Source organism: Tachyglossus aculeatus, chromosome 22 (assembly GCF_015852505.1).
Source record: "Tachyglossus aculeatus isolate mTacAcu1 chromosome 22, mTacAcu1.pri, whole genome shotgun sequence".
Classification (NCBI taxonomy): domain Eukaryota; kingdom Metazoa; phylum Chordata; class Mammalia; order Monotremata; family Tachyglossidae; genus Tachyglossus; species Tachyglossus aculeatus.
In genome coordinates this window covers 15719378-15740339 of record NC_052087.1, presented here as the reverse complement: position 1 = coordinate 15740339, position 20962 = coordinate 15719378, and the positions used below count along the sequence as shown (strand labels likewise).

The following is a 20962-nucleotide window of genomic DNA, read 5'->3' as shown; positions in this document are numbered from 1 at the left end:
ACACACACAACACATATACACACGCACTTACATACAAACATACACACACACTTACACATAGACATACACACACGCACACACACTCTTTCTCCCTCTGACTTGCTCACTTCCTTTTTCCCAACATTGAGGCAACTATTTGGGGATGGAAACAGAGATATGGTGGAGGAAAAAATTTCATGGGGAGGGAGGCTCTCAAGATAGCCTTGGGAGAATCCAGAAGTGGGCTCAGCTTCCCATGAAATTAAGTCATTCTACACTTCCCTGTTGCATTTGGGGTGATTTTATTCTTGTTCCCCATAGTTGGGTCATCATTTTCCTCTACCCCTGTATTCCTTCAATTACTATATCATTAGTTTATTTATGCAAGCATGCTCCTATCCATTTTCTTCTTCCTCCTACCTGTGATTTCTTTTTGTGTCTGTTTCCCCAGATAGATTGTAAACTTGAGGGATGGGATTATGTCTCCTAAATCTATTGCAATTTTCCAAGTGCTGAACTGATGGAATCATACTTCTGTAGTTATGTTGCCAATCTGTACTTCCCAAGCACTTAGTACAGTGCTCTGCACACAGTAATCGCTCAATAAATACGATTGAATGAATGAATTGTAAGCTTGCTAAATCAGAAAACATTCACCTTCTTCAACTAGTATTTACAGATCAGACATTTGAATTATTTGTCTTGTATTTTCCTTGTGCTTAGCTCAGTGTCTGGCAGAGTAAGCACTCAATAAATGCAATAATAATACAGAAATCCTTCGGGATAAATGATACACTCCCGAGTACTAAATCATTATGAAAGTTCCAGAGAAAAAGGAAGAGTTGTGATTTCTCCTCTGGAAAATCTTGGACCTTCCCTTGATTGAATCCATAGTTGACCTCTCCTGAGTTTTTTTTTGAGCAGGTCTCCCTTGGGATGACCCTGGTATACTGGTTGCCAAACACCTTACCACTGAAATTATCAAGAGCTGCACTGATTCCTTGAAGATCCCTGAGAGGGAGGTGAGGTGCTTAATGAATCAAAAGTATTTATTAGAATCAGGAATGGATAATATGTTAGCGATAGAGGCGTATCCCCAGATTAAATCACATTGTTGGAGATAATTCCTGTTTTGTCTCTCCCTCCTGTTGGCCATTATGTACACAGCCTAGTCCCAGTTACCCATTGTGTAGATTTGGTGGTATTTCTCTAAGGCTAATTGAGGTTAAAGAATAGAACCTTCAAATGGCCAGATACCTACTGCAAAAAAAATTTTGCTTTTATAGTCAAGGGAAAATATACAAAGAGGTTCTCCTGCCCACCTACAGAATATTAGAAAATGATAAATTTAATATTCATTCATTCATTCAATCATATTTATTGAGTGCTTACTGTGTGCAGAGCACTGTACTAAGTGCTTGGGAAGTACAAGTTGGCAACAAATAGAGACAGTCCCTACCCAACAGCGGGCTCACAGTCTAGAAAACATGTACATGGGTGTCATAAACCACAGTCCTGAAGTCCACAGCGCTTAGTCCAGTGCTCTGCATGCAGTAATAATAATGAAAATAATGGTATTTATTAAGCACTTACTATGTGCAAAGCACTGGGGAGGTTACAAGGTGATCAGGTGGTCCCACATGGGACTCACAGTCTTCATCCCCATTTTCTAGATGATAAGCTTAGATAATTTTGAGTCTATTCTTTACTTCCTTATCTAGCATATTTTTAAACTGATATGAAAAATCTTTATACATTTTTACCATTTTATTTGAAATGTGATTTTCCCATTTGTGAGAGTGGAGAAGGCGCATGCTTAGTTGTCCTTTGTTTTCAGAGCCAACTCTCCTACAGTAAACTTTACTTATGGGTTCCAGAATGAATGCAAAAATAATGGTGCCACATTTGCGTTTCTTTTAATTAAATTCACATGAAGCATTTTTTAAATAATCCTTCCTCTAGCAGCTCAGAAGAACTGTTCTCCTCAGCACGGCTATGCCAGTATTGGAGGTGGTCTTCTTCTGACTACACTGCTTTCAGATGGAAAGAGGACAGGCGATTTTTGGAAATAAGCTGGAAATTTGAGTTCCAAAATCATTCTCGAACTAGGCTGACTCTGAACGTCATTCATAATTCATTCATTCATTCATATTTATTGAGCGCTTGCTGTGTGCAGATCACTGTACTAAGCACCTGGGAAGTACAAATCAGCAACAAATAGAGATGATCCCTACCCAACAACGGGCTCACAGTCTAGAACGGGGAGACAGACAACAAAACAAAAAGTAGACAGGTGTCAGTACCATCAGAATAAATAGAATTATAGCTATATACACATCATTAGTAATATAATAATAATAACTAATAATAATTCTGACCTTCCTCAGAGGAGGAGGTGGAGGAGCTGTGATACTGACCTCTAACTGGTAGTAGCATCCAGTTCCCTAAAAATTATGGAAATAGGTTCCCTTTAGTGCAGAATAGTCAATGGAGATAATAATAATGATAGCTGTGGTATTTGTTAAGAACTTACTATGCTAAGCAGTGGGGTACATTCAAGATAATCAGGTAGCACACAATCTCTGACATAGGACTCACAGTATAAGGAGGAGGAAGAACAGGAATTTAATGCCTATTTTACAGATGAGGAAACTGAGGCAAAGGCAAGTTGAGTGACTTGTTCAAGGTCACACAACAGGTAAGTTGTGGTGTCAGATTTAAAACACAGGTTTTCTAAACTGTGCCTTTTCCTCTAGATCATGCTTCTTATTTTTCCACATTGAAAAATGGAGAAGAAGGAGAATTAGAGAGCAGAGAGGAAAGTGGAGAGAGCAGAGGGGAAGATCCTGCAGTGATATTTGTTACTGAGAATGGGGCTAAACAAGGCTCTGAGAAGCTGTTGAGAGTGGCAGGGGCTGATCAGCTCTTTATAAAGTTTTCTCCCTCTACCTAACCTCCCTTAACCTCACCGTCTGCTCTCTTGTTACTGGCAGTTAATATTTATTGAGTGTCTACTATTACTTCTTCAACAAGATCATAGACAAATTTGACTTGCCCAGACTCAATGGCTGTGAGACCTGAACTTGCTTTAGGGGCCACATCTGTCTCTTTGGGCAGTTGGGCAGCATCAGCTGTGGGCCACACACAATATCAAATTGACAAGACAGGGTCTCACACAGTGAATTCTTAAAATTGAGTCCTTTTTCTGCCTATGAAGCTGCACTCATCTCTACACTGGTTGACAATTGTATTGCGATAATAATAATAATAACAGCATTTGTTAAGCGCTTACTATGTGCAAGTACTGTTCTAAGAGCTGGGGGGATACAAGGTCATTAGGTTGTCCTAAGTGGGGCTCACAGTCTTAATCCCCATTTTACAGATGAGAGAACTGAGGCCCAGAGAAGTAATGTGACTTGCCCAAAGTCACACAGCTGACAAGTGGTGGAGCCGGGATTAGAACTCATGACCTCTGGCTCCCAAGCCTGGGCTCTTTCCACTGAGCCACACTGCTTTTCTTAATGAGCACAAGAGAATAGGCAATGGAATATTATCACACCATTTAGCTCTATGTTGCCAATATAATTTCTTTGACATATAACTCTGGTATTTGTTACATGACTACTATGTGCCAAGCACTATACTAAACACTGGGGTAGGTACAAGATAATCAGGTCCCACATGTGGCTCACAATTTAAGTAGGAGGGAGAACAGGTATTGAATCCCCATTTTGCAGATGAAGGAGCTGAGGCACAGAGAAGTGAAGTGACTTGCCTAAGGTCACACAGCATGCATGACCAGGCAGAAACTCCTCACCCTAGGCTTCAAGGCTGTCCATCACCTCGCCCCCTCCTACCTCACCTCCCTTCTCTCCTTCTCCAGCCCAGCCCGCACCCTCCGCTCCTTCGCCGCTAATCTCCTCACCGTACCTCGTTCTCGCCTGTCCCGCCATTGACCCCCGGCCCACATCATCCCCCAGGCCTGGAATGCCCTCCCTCTGCCCATCCACCAAGCTAGCTCTCTTCCTCCCTTTAAGGCCCTACTGAGAGCTCACCTCCTCCAGGAGGCCTTCCCAGACTGAGCCCCTTCCTTCCTCTCCCCCTCGTCTCCCTCCATCCCCCCCATCTTACCTCCTTCCCTTCCCCACAGCACCTGTATATATGTACATATGTTTGTACATATTTATTACTCTATTTATTTATTTTACTTGTACATATCTATTCTATTTATTTTATTTTGTTAGTATGTTTGGTTTTGTTCTCTGTCTCCCCCTTCTAGACTGTGAGCCCACTGTTGGTTAGGGACTCTCTCTATATATGTTGCCAATTTGTACTTCCCAAGCGCTTAGTACAGTGCTCTGCACATAGTAAGAGCTCAATAAATACGATTTATGATGATTATGTATGTGGCAGATCTGGGATTAGAACTCTGGTTCTCTAACTCCCATGCCCATGCTCTTTCCACCAGGTAATGCTGCTTCCCTGGTGCAGGTTAATACATTCCCTCCCTCTTCCTATCTGACAGAACACCCCTCCTTCAAAGTCCTACTAAAATCATATGTGCTCCAGGAAGTCTTTCCTGATTAACCTCTCACCTCCTCACCCTATTCTCCCTCTCTTCTGTGTCACCTATGCATTTGTGTTCATATCTCCTTTCTCTTTGACATTCACTCCATTCTCAACCCCAGACCACTTATATTCATTTCCTTATACTCTGTTGTTTCCCATATCTGTGATTTATTTCATTATCTGTCTCTCCTACCAGATCATGAGCTTCTTTTGGACAGGGATGATGCCTACCAACTGTATGGTACTCTCCCAAGTGCTTGGTACAGTGCTCTGCACAAGGTAAGTGCTCAATAAATGTCATTCATTGATTGACTGCTGACTGATCACCTCAGGTTTCTTTAGACATAGCCCATCATTCCCCAACAGATTCAGTAATTTGATCTTTCAAATTTCTTGTTGAAGAAGATGATATTGGTGGCCTCTCCTCCATGTTTCATATATTGAGGAAGAGCTAGTGTAAGTGTTTATGCAACGTTTCTAGAGCCCAGTGGGTAAACCATCAGGTTAGGATGTTTTACCATTTTTTATGGCCATGCTGGGATGACTTCCTCAATAGTTGGAACAACTGCTATGCCTATGCATATTGGAAGGTTTTACACGTTTTGAAGGACGTCATCTTCACTATTAGTCACGTTGTGGAAAATACTAAGGAAAATATTAAAATGTTGTCATGTCCTCAGGATTCATTTCTTAACTCTGGTGGAGCTGGAAAGACCTTCCCTCCTCAGGTTGAGGATATGTATAGGGCCACGTAAAAATTTTAATAAGATGTAGAAGTTCTTCCCCTCTCAAGGTTGCATCTGGAGAGTTTCCAGTACTCTACCAGTCATGACGACAGGAGGGAGAGTCAAGCAGAGGCATACCTATTCCATTCCTAGCTTGGGCAGTGGCTGGTGAGTGGAAAGCAATCTGCTACAAGTCAAAACCCATCTGTGCTGGGCAGCAGCGGCATGGGAGAAAGTTAAGGGCTGAGACTCATTTACTGCACAAAAGGAGGAAATGGTAAGCCACTTTCATATTTTTACCAAGAAATCTCTATGGATACACTACCAGAACAATTGCAGATGGAAGTGGGGCTTTTGGGGAGAGATATGTCTATGGCATCACTATGAGTCGGACACAACTCGACAGCATAAGACAGCAACATCAAGAAGTTCTTGGTTTCGTGACAGTCTGCATAGGCTTGGACCTGCTTTGGGACACCATTCATCTGTCCTGCATGTTCTTTCAAATAGCAGTGATTGATTGATTGAATGATTCCTTAACTTGAATTGCACCTTGCAATGCAGGTTCCTGGAAGTCTCCCTCTTACTTGCATCTTGTGGTGCTCCAAGATACTGTTGGAATGGTAATTACTTTGCTCTAAGTAGACTTTTTATCTCTTTGACAGTTACATCAAGCTACTTTCAGTGACTGCATTCGGTCATGTTCATTGCCTTCGAGGCTTCCAGACAAATAATAGTTAAGAGAAATGTCTATCTGAAGTTTTTCCTTGGGGAATATGATGTGACTATTTGGTTAAAACATGCCTGTATTAATATTGCTACAGAGTTCTTCACAGATGCCTTCACTGTCTGGGAGCTTAGCATTTAGTTATTTTAGTGGTTTGGAGGCCACTTTTTGATATAATGATTGCAAGGGATGTAATGCTTGGAGAATATCAGATAATGGTCTGTCCAGGATTCTGCTGTACAATCTTCTCTGTATAGGCCCTGCTGCCAACTCTTGAGTTTAATTTATCCATTATAGTTCCTTCACCCACTGTTGGCCTCCTAAGATAAACTTCATGGCTGAGGATTATGGTATTTGTTAAGTGCTTGCTATGTATCAAGCACTATTCTAAGTGCTGGAGTAGATATAAATTAATCATGTCAGACACAGTCCCTGTCCTGTTGTCTAAATCTTTGTAGAAATGTTTGCTTTGTTTCATAACAGTTTATCATTGTGGGGATGTAGATTATACTGTCAGGTCCTTGAGAGCAGGGATCATATCTACCAAGCCTATTGTACAGTACAGTACTCTGCACAAATTAAGCCCTCAGAAATTATCACTGGTTGATTGATATGCACTTATGATTATGGGAAAACATTTTATTTGGGGGTAGTCAGTCAGTCAGTTGCATTTATTGAGTGCTTACTGAGCAGAGCACTGAACTAAGTGTTTGGAAGAGTACAATATATGGGACACATTCCCTGTCTACAGTGAGCTTACAGTCTACAGAGGGAGACAGACATTAATATAAATAAATAAATTACAGATATGTACATAAGTGCTGTGGGGCTGGGAAAGGGGATAAATGAAGGGAGCAAATCAGGGTGATGCAGAAGGGTGAAGGAGAAGAGGAAAGGAGGACTTAGGAAAGGCCACTTGGAGGATATGTGCCTTCTTTAAGCTTTAAGGGAGTGGAGAGTAATTGTCAGATTTGAGGAGGGAGGGTGTTATTTGAGGAGGGAGAGCACGGGTGAGAAATAAGCGGTGAGATAGACAAAATTGAGGTACAGAGAGAAGGTTAGCATTAGAGGAGCGAACTATGCAGACTAGGTTGTTGTAGGAGAGTAGCAAGGTGAGGTAGAAGGGGGCAAGGATATTGAGTGCCTTAAAGCCAACAGTGAGGAGTTTCTATTTGATGTGGAGGTGGATGGACATAGTCTCATACCACCTGGCAGATTGGGAAGGCCCAATCCTACTAAAGAAACACCTGTCCCTGTGAACTATCCTTCATCTGGTAATCAGATCTGCCTGGTCTGATCTAGCATTTTAATAGTGACTCTGTACCAGGCCAGTTTGTGTGCCACTATAGTTCTTTCCTTATAGGTCAATGACTGTCTTCAATATCATGTAATGTCCTGATATTTTTTTAATGTATTTTTTTTCTGTTGATTGTTTTCACAAAGCTCACCATTCTTAATTCCTAATGGTGTAAGGGCTGGCAAAGAATGAAGAAAGTCACCAACTAAGGAGGGATTTCATTGGCAGAAAATGGCAGATTATTGGTCAAAGTACAGGTCGATGTCATCACTGTTGACCTGACATTACCTTCCACAAAGGGAAGAGGGTGAGAGATAGGAAAAGAGGTAAATTTGCCAAACATCTTCAATGTTGGTGGAAGATACCATTTCCAAACTGCAAATTCTGGATTCAAAGTGTTAGAGGTCACATAGAGATAATGACTGGCTGATACAGCCCTGACAGAATGATGAAGTTGTTAAGGAAGCAGAATGAATGTAGACTGATGGGAGTGCTTAATGAAGTGCCAGTAACCAGGGAGAATAAAGAAGCTTATCAGAAGGGATGAGAGTCTTGTAATGGATCAGTTCACAGAGCCCCATCAGCTCCACAGGCACACTCTGATTAGGCCTTTTAAGTTATCTTTTAGCTTGCATCCAGAATTTACCACTTGTCTGCCTCTATAGCTGGCCTCAGTAGACTAGATGATCCGATTTATTTTAGCTAGGTGCTCATTTCACAATCTTCTCTTTACCCTGTAAAACCTGTTATCTATGGAATATCGGAGACTTCTGAGAAGTCACTGTAGGGAATGGGATGGCTTAAAATGGCTCCTTAGAGTCCTGAAACTTCGGGCTGGCATGAGGGGTGGAGGGAGTGGAGTGGAGGAAGGAAGGAGGAGAAAGAATCATCTTTGTCCTAGTGGCAGAAGAAAGGATGGTCGGCTGGCTGCTACTTGGGTGGAGTTAGAAAGGGTGAGAGAGGAGAAAAAAATGTGAGGAAGAAAAAAGAGCCTGAGCATCAGGATGAGGGAGAGAAAACCAGAGGTGAGGGAAATAAAATAAGAAGAGATACTGAGGGAGCACTAGGCATACTCATCAGAGGGTTGGACTCCCCAGATTTTTGTTTGCAAGAGTACAGGAAAGCTCACTGTGGCTTTGAGCTTGATTAGCCTTTTTTATTTTGCTCTATTCCCCATAGCCTTGTCCATTCCCCAGTCCCATGTATCTCAACTTTGCTACCTTCTTTTAAACTTGTGTCCCCATTCTCCTGGATCTGGGAAAAGACACTCTGTCTTCCCCAGTGCAACCCAAGCTCCAAGCACACACACCTTTCTTTAAAAAATATGTTCTCCCCTTTCATCCCCCACTCCCTGCTCCTACCATAATGGTCCTGTGCCAGCCTCACAATTCAGCCCCCAGAAAGCTTCAGGCAAGATAGATTTGAGGTATGGAAGTTCAGGAAGAAGGACTGAAAGGCAGGGAAGGAGTGAGAGGAGTGATCAGGGATGGGTGATGTATTCCCAGATCTGCAGGGAAAGTGGGGGTGTAGAAGGGGAGGGAGATTCCCAGTGCTTTTGCCAGTGGTGGCTAATGTGTACATTCCTCTGACATGATCCCCAGAGTAGCCGGTGGAAAAGGCACTGGGCAAGATCTCAGGAGGTCTAGGTCCTAGTCTTGGCTCTCCTTTTAGTCTGCTATTTGACTTTGGCCAAGCCACCTAACCTCCTCTAGACTTCATTTTTTTCATCTGTAATTAAGGCATCTTGAGATGAGAAAAAAGCAGGAGGAGGTAATATGCCAGGGCCTCAGATTTGCACAGTTCAAGATCACAAGAAGATGGACATTATAAGAGAGAACAAAGGGCCTCCTACTTGGACTGTGAGCCCCATCAGTCAATCAGTCATTCAGTGGTATTTATTGAGCATGTACTATGTGCAGAGCACTGTACTAAGTGCTTGGGAGAGTACAATACAACAGCCCCATGTGGGATAGGGACAGGGTCCCACCTAATTAAATTGCATCTATTCCAACACTTCAAACAATGTTTGACACATGGTTAAGTGCTTAGCAAATACCATAAAAAAACTGTATATTGACAATTAAAGAAGAGAGAAGGTCTCTCAATTCCCATGTGGAGGAGAAAGCTGTTAAATGAGGAGTTATGGGTCAGTTCTTCCCAGGAAACTATTGATGAAGAAATCAGAAGTCAGTGAGGGCAAATCACAGTGTAATTGGAGTTCTCTGCTAGATGTTGCCTATTTGTACTTCCCAAGTGCTTAGTACAGTGCTCTGCACACAGTAAGCGCCCAATAAATGCGATTGAATGAATGAATGAACAAGGGTTCATTCAGCTGTCCAGAATTTGGGACTCCCAGGTGAGAATTAGAGAGACATAGCAATGAGGGGGCACATATGAGAACTCTCCTTTCCTTCTTCATTGGTATGTCAAAGCTGGTTAACAGTGTTATTCCATTCAGAACAAAGACAAAAAGATTCTTCTCTGTTCCAACTTTTGATCATGAAGAATAAAACTGACCACGAGAAAAATAGGCACTTTTCCAATTAATGCCCTGGCTTCTAGTTGCACTGGAAGGTGTATCAAAGTTTTGTTATACTGGCTCCCCTAGGGATTCAGTACATAAAAGGCCAAACAGGCTGACAAACTTCTAAGTGTTGTGTATGAAAAATAAAGGAACTCAGCAGCACAGGAAGGACACATAAAAAGTTATTTCAGTTTCATATGTCAAACATTTCTGGTTCCATAATAGCCTAGTAGTGGAATGAAAAGTGATGGAGCTGGGATTAGAACTCAGCTCCTTCTGACTCCTAGGCCTGTACTCTATCCACTAAACCTTGTTGCTTCCACAAGAGCTAAAAAGGATAAGAGGATAGGCAAACATTCCAAATACATATATTTGAAGGAAACAGCAAGAGCAATCCTTGCAGAGGTGTAAATCCCACCCAAGCAGCCATGAAATGTGAGCGATCCAATGAAGGACTCTCCTCTCTTCCCATTGAGGCTTCTTTATTTAGTTTGGAGCAGCAGAGAGTGATACTCTCTCTACTCATACTCTGAGCAAAGAAATGCCAGGGTGGGGAAAGGCTTGGAAAACCTTGAACACATGCTCCAGGGAAGGAAGCAAAAACTTCAGTAAGACATCCTCCCCAATTTCAGGAACATCTTCAAGATTACTTTGCAATTGAGTGAAGCTGACTGTAATTAACTGTATTTTGGTCTTTGTTAGATACCTACTAGTGTCAAGCACTGTAGAAGCACTGAGGTAGATACAAGACAATCAGGCCATACACCATCTCTCTCCCAAACAGAGTTCACAGTCCAAGTGGGAGAAAGAACAGATTTTGTATCAGCATTGTAACTAATGAGGAAAGTGAAACACAGAGAATAATAGTAATTATGTTTTGTTTAACTGAAAAAACAATATTATTCTCTGTGTTTCAGTTTCCCCACTTATGCAACTATCTGCCAAACACTGTACTAAGCACTGGGGTACATACAAGATAGTCAGGTCCCACATGGGGTTCACAACCTAAGTAGGAGGGAGAACGGGAATGGAATCCCCATTTTGCAGATGAGAGAAATGAGGCACAGAGAAGTTGTGGCAGAAGTTAAGTGGCATGCCAAAGGTCACACTGGAGGCAAGTAGCAGAGACAGGATTTGAAACCAGGTCCTCTGACTCTCAAGACCATGCTCTTTCCACTAGGCTACACTGCTTCTCAAACACCATTAACTGTGTTCTGTATTAAGGACTTAATTACTGTGTGCAGAGCCCTGTACTAAGCAACAGAACAGGTCGACATGATCCTTTCCCACAAGGCTTACAGTGTACAAGGGGAGACAGACAATAAAATAGACCAGATATAGGGAAAATAGTAGAGCATAAGAATATTTACAGAAGTATTGTGGGACTGGGGTGAGTGTCCAGGTGCACAAAAGTTCATAGTTGACACAGAGGGGAGAATGGGCAGGGGAAATTCAGGGCTCAGACTGGGAAGGCCTCTTGGAGGAGATGTGATTTTAGGTGTGGATGGTGGTGGAATGTCAGATGTGAAGAGGGAGAGAGTTCCAGGACTGACAACTACATGGACAAGGAGTTGGTAGTGGGATAGACAAGATCCAGGTACCCAAGCTGCACTCTCTTTTCCTCTAGGTTGGTGTCAGATGAACAGACTGTGCAGGCTGGGTTGAAATAGGAAATCAGCCAGATAAAGTAAGAGGAAGAGCTGATTGAGTTGCTTAAAGATGATGGCAAGGAGTTTCTATTTGATGAGGAAGTGGGTTGGCAACCACTGAAGGTTTTTGAGAACTAGACTGTAAGCCTGGTGTAAGCAAGATTTGTCTCTATTGCTGAATTGTACTTACCAAGCGCTTAGTATAGTACAGTACAGAAAGCACTAATAAATATGATTGAATGAATGAGTGAGAGATATAAACTGAACAGTTTTTCCAAAAAAATGATCTAGGCAGCAGAGTGAAGCATGGAGAGGGGAGAGATAGGATGGAAGGAGGTCAGCAAGACTGCTCTATCCATGTCACCAATGATACTCTTACCAAATCTAACAGGCCTTACTCCATTCTAACCTTCCTCACTCTCAGCTGATTTTGACACCACAGTCCACTCCCATATCCTGGAAACACTATGATTTTTTTCTGGTTTTCCTCTCATCCCTATGGCCAGTCTTTCTCATGCTCTTGAACCAACTAACTCCCCCTCTGCCTCCTCCTCCCTAACAACAGATATGACTCAAGGGACCATTCTAGGTCCCCTTCCACATTCACTCTCTTGGGATGTTCACTAGTGCTCATGGATTCAATTACCAGCTCTGCGTAAATGATGCGCAAATCTACCTCACTTACCCTAACCTCTGTCCTCTCTACAATCTGGCATTTCTTCCTGCCTCCTGGAAATCCCTACATGGATAGTACAGTGCTCTGCACATAGAAAGCGCTCAATAAATACGATTGATGATGACAGGGTAGGGGCCTGGGAGTCACAAGGTTTGCTGCCATTTGGTTTTGTTCTCTGTCTCCCCCTTTTAGACTGAGAGCCCACTGTTGGGTAGGGACTGTCTCTATATGTTGCCAACTTGTACTTCTCAAGCGCTTAGTACAGTGCTCTGCACATAGTAAGCGGTCAATAAATACGATTGATGATGACAGGGTAGGGGCCTGGGAGTCACAAGGTTTGCTGTCGTTTGTCTGCTGCATGGTGACAGGGTAGGGGCCTGGGAGTCACAAGGTTTCCTGCCATTTGGTTTTGTTCTCTGTCTCCCCCTTTTAGACTGTGAGCACACTGTTGGGTAGGGACTGTCTCTATATGTTGCCAATTTGTACTTCCCAAGCGCTTAGTACAGTGCTCTGCGCATAGTAAGCACTCAATAAATACGATTGATGATGACAGGGTACGGGCCTGGGAGTCACAAGGTTTGCTGCCATTTGGTTTTGTTCTCTGTCTCCCCCTTTTAGACTGTGAGCCCACTGTTGGGTAGGGACTGTCTCTATATGTTCCTAATTTCTACTTCCCAAGCGCTTAGTACAGTGTTCTGCACATAGTAAGCGCTCAATAAATACGACTGATGATGACAGGGTAGGGGCCTGGGAGTCACAAGGTTTGCTGCTGTATGTCTGCTGCATGGGGACAGGGTAGGGACCTGGGAGTCACAAGGTTTACTGCCATTTGTCTGCTGCGGAGGGACAGGGTAGGGGCCTGGGAGTCACAAGGTTTGCTGCCATTTGGTTTTGTTCTCTGTCTCCCCCTTTTAGACTGTGAGCTCACTGTTGGGTAGGGACTGTCTCTATATGTTGTCAATTTTGTCACCACCTTTTAGACTGTGAGCCCACTGTTGGGTAGGGACTGCCTCTATATGTTGTCAATTTCTACTTCCCAAGCGCTTAGTACAGTGCTCTGCACATAGTAAGCGCTCAATAAATACGATTCATGATGACAGGGTACGGGTCTGGGAGTAACAAGGTTTGCTGCCATTTGTCTGCTGCATTGGGACAGGGTAGGGGCGTGGGAGTCACAAGGTTTGCTGCCATTTGGTTTTGTTCTCTGTCTCCCCCTTTTAGACTGTGAGCCCACTGTTGGGTAGGGACTGTCTCTATATGTTGCCAATTTGTACTTCCCAAGCACTTAGTACTATGCTCTGCACATAGTAAGTGCTCAATAAATACGATTGATGAAGACAGGGTAGGGGCCTGGGAGTCACCAGGTTTGCTGCCATTTTTCTGCTGCATGGGGACAGGGTAGCCTGGGAGTCACATGGTTTGCTGCCGTTTGTCTGCTGCATGGGGACAGGGTAGGGGCCTGGGAGTCACAAGGATTGCTGCCATTTGGTTTTGTTCTCTGTCTCCCCCTTTTAGACTGAGAGCCCACAGTTGGGTAGGGACTGTCTCTATATGTTGCCAATTTGTACTTTCCAAGCACTTAGTACAGTGCTCTGCAGATAGTAAGCGCTCAATAAATACGATTGATGATGACAGGGTAGGGGCCCAGGAGTCACATGGTTTGCTGCCGTTTGTCTGCTGTGTAGGGACAGGGTAGGGGCCTGGGAGTCACAACGTTTGCTGCCATTTGGTTTTGTTCTCTGTCTCCCCCTTTTAGACTGTGAGCCCACAGTTGGGTAGGGACTGTCTCTATACGTTACAAATTTGTACTTCCCAAGTGTTTAGTACCGTGCTCTGCACATAGTAAGCGGTCAATAAATACGATTGATGATGACAGGGTAGGGGCCTGGGAGTCACAAGGTTTGCTGCCATTTGTCTGCTGCATGGGGACAGGGTAGGGGCCTGGGAGTCACAAGGTTTGCTGCCATTTGGTTTTGTTCTCTGTCTCCCCCTTTTAGACTGTGAGCCCACAGTTGGGTAGGGACTGTCTCTATACGTTACCAATTTGTACTTCCCAAGTGCTTAGTACAGTGCTCTGCACATAGTAAGCGCTCAACAAATACGATTGATGATGACAGGGTAGGGGCCTGGGTGTCACCAGGTTTGCTGCCATTTGTCTGCTGCATCGGGACAGGGTAGGGGCCTGTGAGTCACATGGTTTGCTGCCCTTTGTCTGCTGCATAGGGACAGGGTAGGGGCCTGGGAGTCACAAGGTTCGCTGCCATTTGGTTTTGTTCTCTGTCTCCCCCTTTTAGACTGTAAGCCCACTGTTGGGTAGGGACTGTCTCTATATGTTGCCAATTTGTACTTCCCAAGTGCTTAGTACGGTGCTCTGCACATAGTAAGCGCTCAATATATATGATTAATGATGACACGGTAGGGGCCTGGGAGTCACAAGGTTTGCTGCCATTTCTCTGCTGCATGGGGACAGGGTAGGGGCCTGGGAGTCACATGGCTTTCTGCCGTTTCTCTGCTGCATGGGGACAGGGTAGGGGCCTGGGAGTCACAAGGTTTGCTGCCATTTGGTTTTGTTGTCTGTCTCCCCCTTTTAGACTGAGAGCCCACTGTAGGGTAGGGACTGTCTCTATATGTTGCCAACTTGTACTTCTCAAGCGCTTAGTACAGTGCTGTGCACCTAGTAAGCGGTCAATAAATACGATTGACGATGACAGGGTAGGGGCCTGGGAGTCACAAGGTTTGCTGCCATTTATCTGCTGCATGGGGACAGGGTAGGGACCTGGGAGTCACAAGGTTTGCTGCGATTTGGTTTTGTTCTCTTTCTCCCCCTTTTAGACTGTGAGCCCACTGTTGGGTAAGGACTGTCTCTATATGTTGTCAATTTGTACTTCCCAAGCGCTTAGTACTGTGCTCTGCACATAGTAAGCGCTCAATAAATACGATTGATGATGACAGGGTAGGGGCCTGGGAGTCACAAGGTTTGCTGCCATTTGTCTGCTGCATGGGGACAGGGTAGGGGCCTGGGAGTCACAAGGTTTGCTGCCATTTGGTTTTGTTCTCTGTCTCCCCCTTTTAGACTTTGAGCCACTGTTGGGTAGGGACTGTCTCTATATGTTGCCAATTTGTACTTCCCAAGCGCTTAGTACAGGGCTCTGCACATAGTAAGTGCTCAATAAATACAATTGATGATGACAGGGTAGGGGCCTGGGAGTCACAAGGTGTGCTGCCATTTGTCTGCTGCATGGGGACGGGGTAGGGGCCTGGGAGTCACAAGGTTTGCTGCCATTTGGTTTTGTTGTCTGTCTCCCCCTTTTAGACTGTGAGCCCACTGTTGGGTAGGGACTGTCTCTATATGTTGCCAATTTGTACTTCCCAAGCGCTTAGTACAGTGCTCTGCACATAGTAAGCGCTCAATAAATACGATTGATGATGACAGGGTAGAGGCCTAGGAGTCACAAGATGTGCTACCGTTTGTCTGCTGCATGGGGACAGGGTAGGGGCCTGGGAGTCACATGGTTTGCTGCCGTTTTTCTGCTACATAGGGACAGGGTAGGGGCCTGGGAGTCACAAGGTTTTCTGCCGTTTGGTTTTGTTCTCTGTCTCCCCCTTTAGACTGTGAGCCCACTGTTGGGTAGGGACTGTCTCTATATGTTGCCAATTTGTACTTCCCAAGCGCTTAGTACGGTGCTCTGCACATAGTAATCGCTCAATATATACGATTGATGATGACAGGGTAGGGGCCTGGGAGTCACAAGATGTGCTGCCATTTCTCTGCTGCATGGGGACAGGGTAGGGGCCTGGGAGTCACATGGCTTGCTGCCGTTTGTCTGCTGCATGGGGACAGGGTAGGGGCCTGGGAGTCACAAGGTTTGCTGCCATTTGGTTTTGTTCTCTGTCTCCCCCTTTTAGACTAAGAGCCCACTGTTGGGTAGGGACTGTCTCTATATGTTGCCAATTTGTACTTCTCAAGCGCTTAGTACAGTGCTCTGCACATAGTAAGCGGTCAATAAATACGATTGATGATGACAGGGTAGGGGCCTGGGAGTCACAAGGTTTGCTGCCATTTATCTGCTGCATGGGGACAGGGTAGGGGCCTGGGAGTCACAAGGTTTGCTGCCATTTGGTTTTGTTCTCTGTCTCCCCCTTTTAGACTGTGAGCTCACTGTTGGGTAGGGACTGTCTCTATATGTTGTCAATTTGTACTTCCCAAACGCTTAGTACCGGGTTCTGCACATAGTAAGCGCTCAATAAATACGATTGATGATGACAGGGTAGGGGCCTGGGAGTCACAAGGTTTGCTGCAATTTGTCTGCTGCATGGGGACAGGGTAGGGGCCTGGGAGTCACATGGTTTGCTGCCGTTTGTCTGCTGCATGGGGACAGGGTAGGGGCCTGGGAGTCACATGGCTTGCTGCCGTTTGTCTGCTGCATGGGGACAGGGTAGGGGCCTGGGAGTTACAAGGTTTGCTGCCGTTTGTCTGCTGCACGTGGACAGGATAGGGGCCTGGGAGTCACAAGGTTTGCTGCCACTTGGTTTTGTTCTCTGTCTCTCCTTTTAGACTGTGAGCCCACTGTTGGGTAGGGACTGTCTCTATATGTTGCCAATTTGTACTTCCCAAGCGCTTAGTACAGTGCTCTGCACATAGTAAGCGCTCAATAAATACAATTGATAATGACAGGGTAGGGGCCTGGGAGTCACAAGTTTTACTGCCATTTGTCTGGTGCGTAGGGACAGGGTAGGGGCCTGGGAATCACAAGATTTGCTGCCATTTGGTTTTATTCTCTGTCTCCCCCTGTTAGACTGTGAGCCCACTGTTGGGTAGGGACTGTTTCTATATGTTACCAATTTGTACTTCCCAAGCGTTTATTACGGTGCTCTGCACATAGTAAGCGCTCAATAAATATGATTGATGATGACAGGGTAGGGGCCTGGGAGTCACAAGGTTTACTGCCGTTTGTCTGCTGCATGGGGACAGGGTAGGGGCCTGGGAGTCACAGGGTTTGCTGGCATTTGGTTTTTTTCTCTGTCTCCCCCGTTTAGATTGTGAGCCCACTGTTGGGTAGGGACTGTCTCTATATGTTGTCAATTTGTACTTCCCAAGTGCTTAGTACAGGTCTCTGCACATAGTAAGCGCTCAATAAATACGATTGATGATGACAGAGTAGGGGCCTGGGAGTCACAAGGTTTACTGCCATTTGTCTGCTGCATGGGGACAGGGTAGGGGCCGGGGAGTCACAAGATTTGCTGCCATTTGGTTTTGCTCTCTGTCTCCCCCTTTTAGATTGTGAGCCCACTGTTGGGTAGGGACTGTCTCTATATGTTGCCAATTTGTACTTCCCAAGCGCTTAGTACAGTGCTCTGCACATAATAAGCACTCAATAAATACGATTGATGATGACAGGGTAGGGACATGGGAGTCACAAGGTTTGCTGCCGTTTGTCTACTGCATGTGGACAGGGTAGGGTCCTGGGAGTCCCCAGGTTTGCTGCCATTTGGTATTGTTCTCTGTCTCCCCCTTTTAGACTGTGAGCCCACAGTTGGGATGGGACTGTCTCTATATGTTGTCAATTTGTACTTCCCAAGCGCTTAGTACAGTGCTATGCACATAGTAAGCTCTCAATAAATACGATTCATGATGACAGGGTAGGGGCCTGGGAGTCACAAGGTTTGCTGTCATTTGTCGGCTGCACGGGGACAGGGTAGGGCCTGGGAGTCACAAGGTTTGCTGCCATTTGGTTTTGTTCTCTGTCTCCCCCTTTTAGACTGTGAGCCCACTATTGGGTAGGGACTGTCTCTATATGTTGCCCATTTGTACTTCCCAAGCTCTTGGTACGGTGCTCTGCAATCAATCAATCAATCAATCAATCGTATTTATTGAGTGCTTACTATGTGCAGAGCACTGTACTAAGCGCTTGGGAAGTACAAATTGGCATCACATAGTAAGCGCTCAATAAATACGATGGATGATGACAGGCTTGGGGCCTGGCAGTCACAACGCTTGCTGCCGTTTGTCTGCTGCACGGGGACAGGGTAGGGGCCAGGGAGTCACACGGTTTGCTGCCATTTGTCTGCTGCGTAGGGACAAGGTAGGGGCCTGGGACTCACAAGGTTTGCTGCCATTTGGTTTTGTTCTCTGTCTCCCCCTTTTAGACTGTGAGCCCACTGTAGGGTAGGGACTGTATATGTTGCCAATTTGTACTTCCCAAGTGCTTAGTACAGTGCTCTGCACATAGTAAGCGTTCAATAAATACGATTGATGATGACAGGGTAGGGGCCTGGGAGTCACATGGTTTCCTGCCGTTTTTCTGCTGCATAGGGACAGGATAGGGGCCTGGGAGTCACAAGTTTTGCTGCCATTTGGTTTTGTTTTCTGTCTCCCCCTTTTAGCCTGTGAGCCCACTGTTGGGTAGGAACTGTCTCTATATGTTACCAATTTGTACTTCCCAAGTGCTTAGTACGGTGCTCTGCACATAGTAAGCGCTCAATATATACGATTGATGATGACAGGGTAGGGCCCTGGGAGTCGCAAGGTTTGCTGCCATTTCTCTGCTGCATGGGGACAGGTTAGAGGCCTGGGAGTCACATGGCTTGCTGCCCTTTGTCTGCTGCATGGGGACAGGGTAGGGGCCTGGGAGTCACAAGGTTTGCTGCCATTTGGTTTTATTCTCTGTCTCCCCCTTTTAGACTGTGAGCCCACTGTTGGGTAGGGACTGTCTCTATATGTTGCCAATTTGTACTTCCCAAGCGCTTAGTACTGTGCTCCGCACCTAGTAAGCGCTCAATAAATACAATGGATGATGACAGGATAGGGGCCTGGGAGTCACACGTTTTGCTGCCATTTGTCTGCTGCATGGGGACAGGGTAGGGGCCTGGGAGTCACATGGTTTGCTGCCATTTGTCTGCTGCACGTGGACAGGATAGGGGCCTGGGAGTCACAAGGTTTGCTGCCATTTGGTTTTGTTCTCTGTCTCCCCCTTGTAGACTGTGAGCCCACTGTTGGGTAGGGACTGTCTCTATATGTTGCCAATTTGTACTTCCCAAGCGCTTAGTACAGGGCTCTGCACATAGTAAGTGCTCAATAAATACGATTGATGATGACAGGGTAGGGGCCTGGGAGTCACAAGGTTTGCTGCCATTTGTCTGCTGCATGGGGACAGGGTAGGGGCCTGGGAGTCACAAGGTTTGCTGCCATTTGGTTTTGTTCTCTCTCTCCCCCTTTTAGACTGTGAGCCCACTGTTGGGTAGGGACTGTCTCTATACGTTACCAATTTGTACTTCCCAAGTGCTTAGTACAGTGCTCTGCACATAGTAAGCGCTCAATAAATACGATTGATGGTGACAGGGTAGGGGCCTGGGAGTCACAAGGTTTGCTGTCATTTGGTTTTGTTCTCTGTCTCCCCCTTTTAGACTGAGAGCCCACTGTTGGGTAGGGACTGTCTCTATATGTTGCCAATTTGTACTTCCCAAGCACTTAGTACAGTGCTCTGCACATAGTAAGCGCTCAATAAATACAATTGATGATGACAGGGTAGGGGCCTGGGAGTCACAAGTTTTACTGCCATTTGTCTGCTGTATGGGGACAGGGTAGGGGCCTGGGAGTCACAAGGTTTGCTGCCATTTGGTTTTATTCTCTGTCTTTCAGTCTTAGACTGTGAGCCCACTGTTGGGTAGGGACTGTCTCTATATGTTGCCAATTTCTACTTCCCAAGCGCTTAGTACAGTGCTCTGCGCATAGTAAGCGCTCAATAAATACAATTGATGATGACAGGGTAGGGGCCTGGGAGTCACAAGTTTTACTGCCATTTGTCTGCTGTATGGGGACAGGGTAGGGGCCTGGGACTCACATGGTTTGCTGCCATTTGTCTGCTGCATGGAGACAGGGTAGGGGCCTGGGAGTCACAAGGTTTGCTGCCATTTGGTTTTGTTCTCTGTCGCCCCCTTTTAGACTGAGAGCCCACTGTTGGGTAGGGACTGTCTCTATATGTTGCCATTTGTACTTCCGAAGCGCTTAGTACAGTGCTCTGCACATACTAAGCGCTCAATAAATGCGATTGATGATGACAGGGTAGTGGCCAGGGAGTCACAATGTTTGCTGCCATTTATCTGCTTCATGGGGACAGGGTAGGGGCCTGGGAGTCACAAGGTTTGCTGCCATTTGGCTTTGTTCTCTGTCTCCCCCTGTTAGACTGTGAGCCCACTGTTGGGTAGGGACTGTCTCTATATGTTGTCAATTTGTACTTCCAAAGAGCTTAGTACAGTGCTCTGCACATAGTAAGCGTTCAATAAATACGATTGATGATGACAGGGTAGGGGCCTGGGAGTCACAAGGTTTACTGCCGTTTGCCTGCTGCATGGGGACAGGGTAGGGGCCTGGGAGTCACAAGGTTTGCTGCCATTTGGTTTTGTTCTCTGTCTCCCCCTTTTAGACTGTGAGTCCACTGTTGGGTAGGGAATGTCTCTATATGTTGCCAATTTGTACTTCCGAAGCGCTTAGTACAGTGCTCTGAACATAGTAAGCGCTCAATAAATATGATTGATGACGACGGTACGGGTCTGAGAGTCACAAGGTTTGCTGCCATTTGTCTGCTGCATGGGGACAGGGTAGGGGCAAGGGAGTCACAAGGTTTGCTGCCATTTGGTTTTGTTCTCTGTCTCCCGCTTTTAGACTGTGAGCCCACTGTTGGGTAGGGACTGTCTCTATATGTTGTCAATTTGTACTTCCCAAGCGCTTAGTACAGGGCTCTGCACATAGTAAGCGCTCAATAAATATGATTGATGATGACAGGGTAGGGGCCTGGGTGTCACAAGGTTTGCTGCCA

At 45.4% G+C, this 20962-nt stretch overlaps 1 non-coding gene across 1 annotated transcript; it reads left to right on the top strand.

Moving 5' to 3' along the window:
• Positions 1 to 5330: 5330 nt before the first annotated feature.
• Positions 5331 to 5468, top strand: LOC119944239. Its single transcript, XR_005455736.1, has one exon. It is a non-coding gene; the product is annotated as a small nucleolar RNA SNORA7 (small nucleolar RNA).
• Positions 5469 to 20962: the final 15494 nt, after the last annotated feature.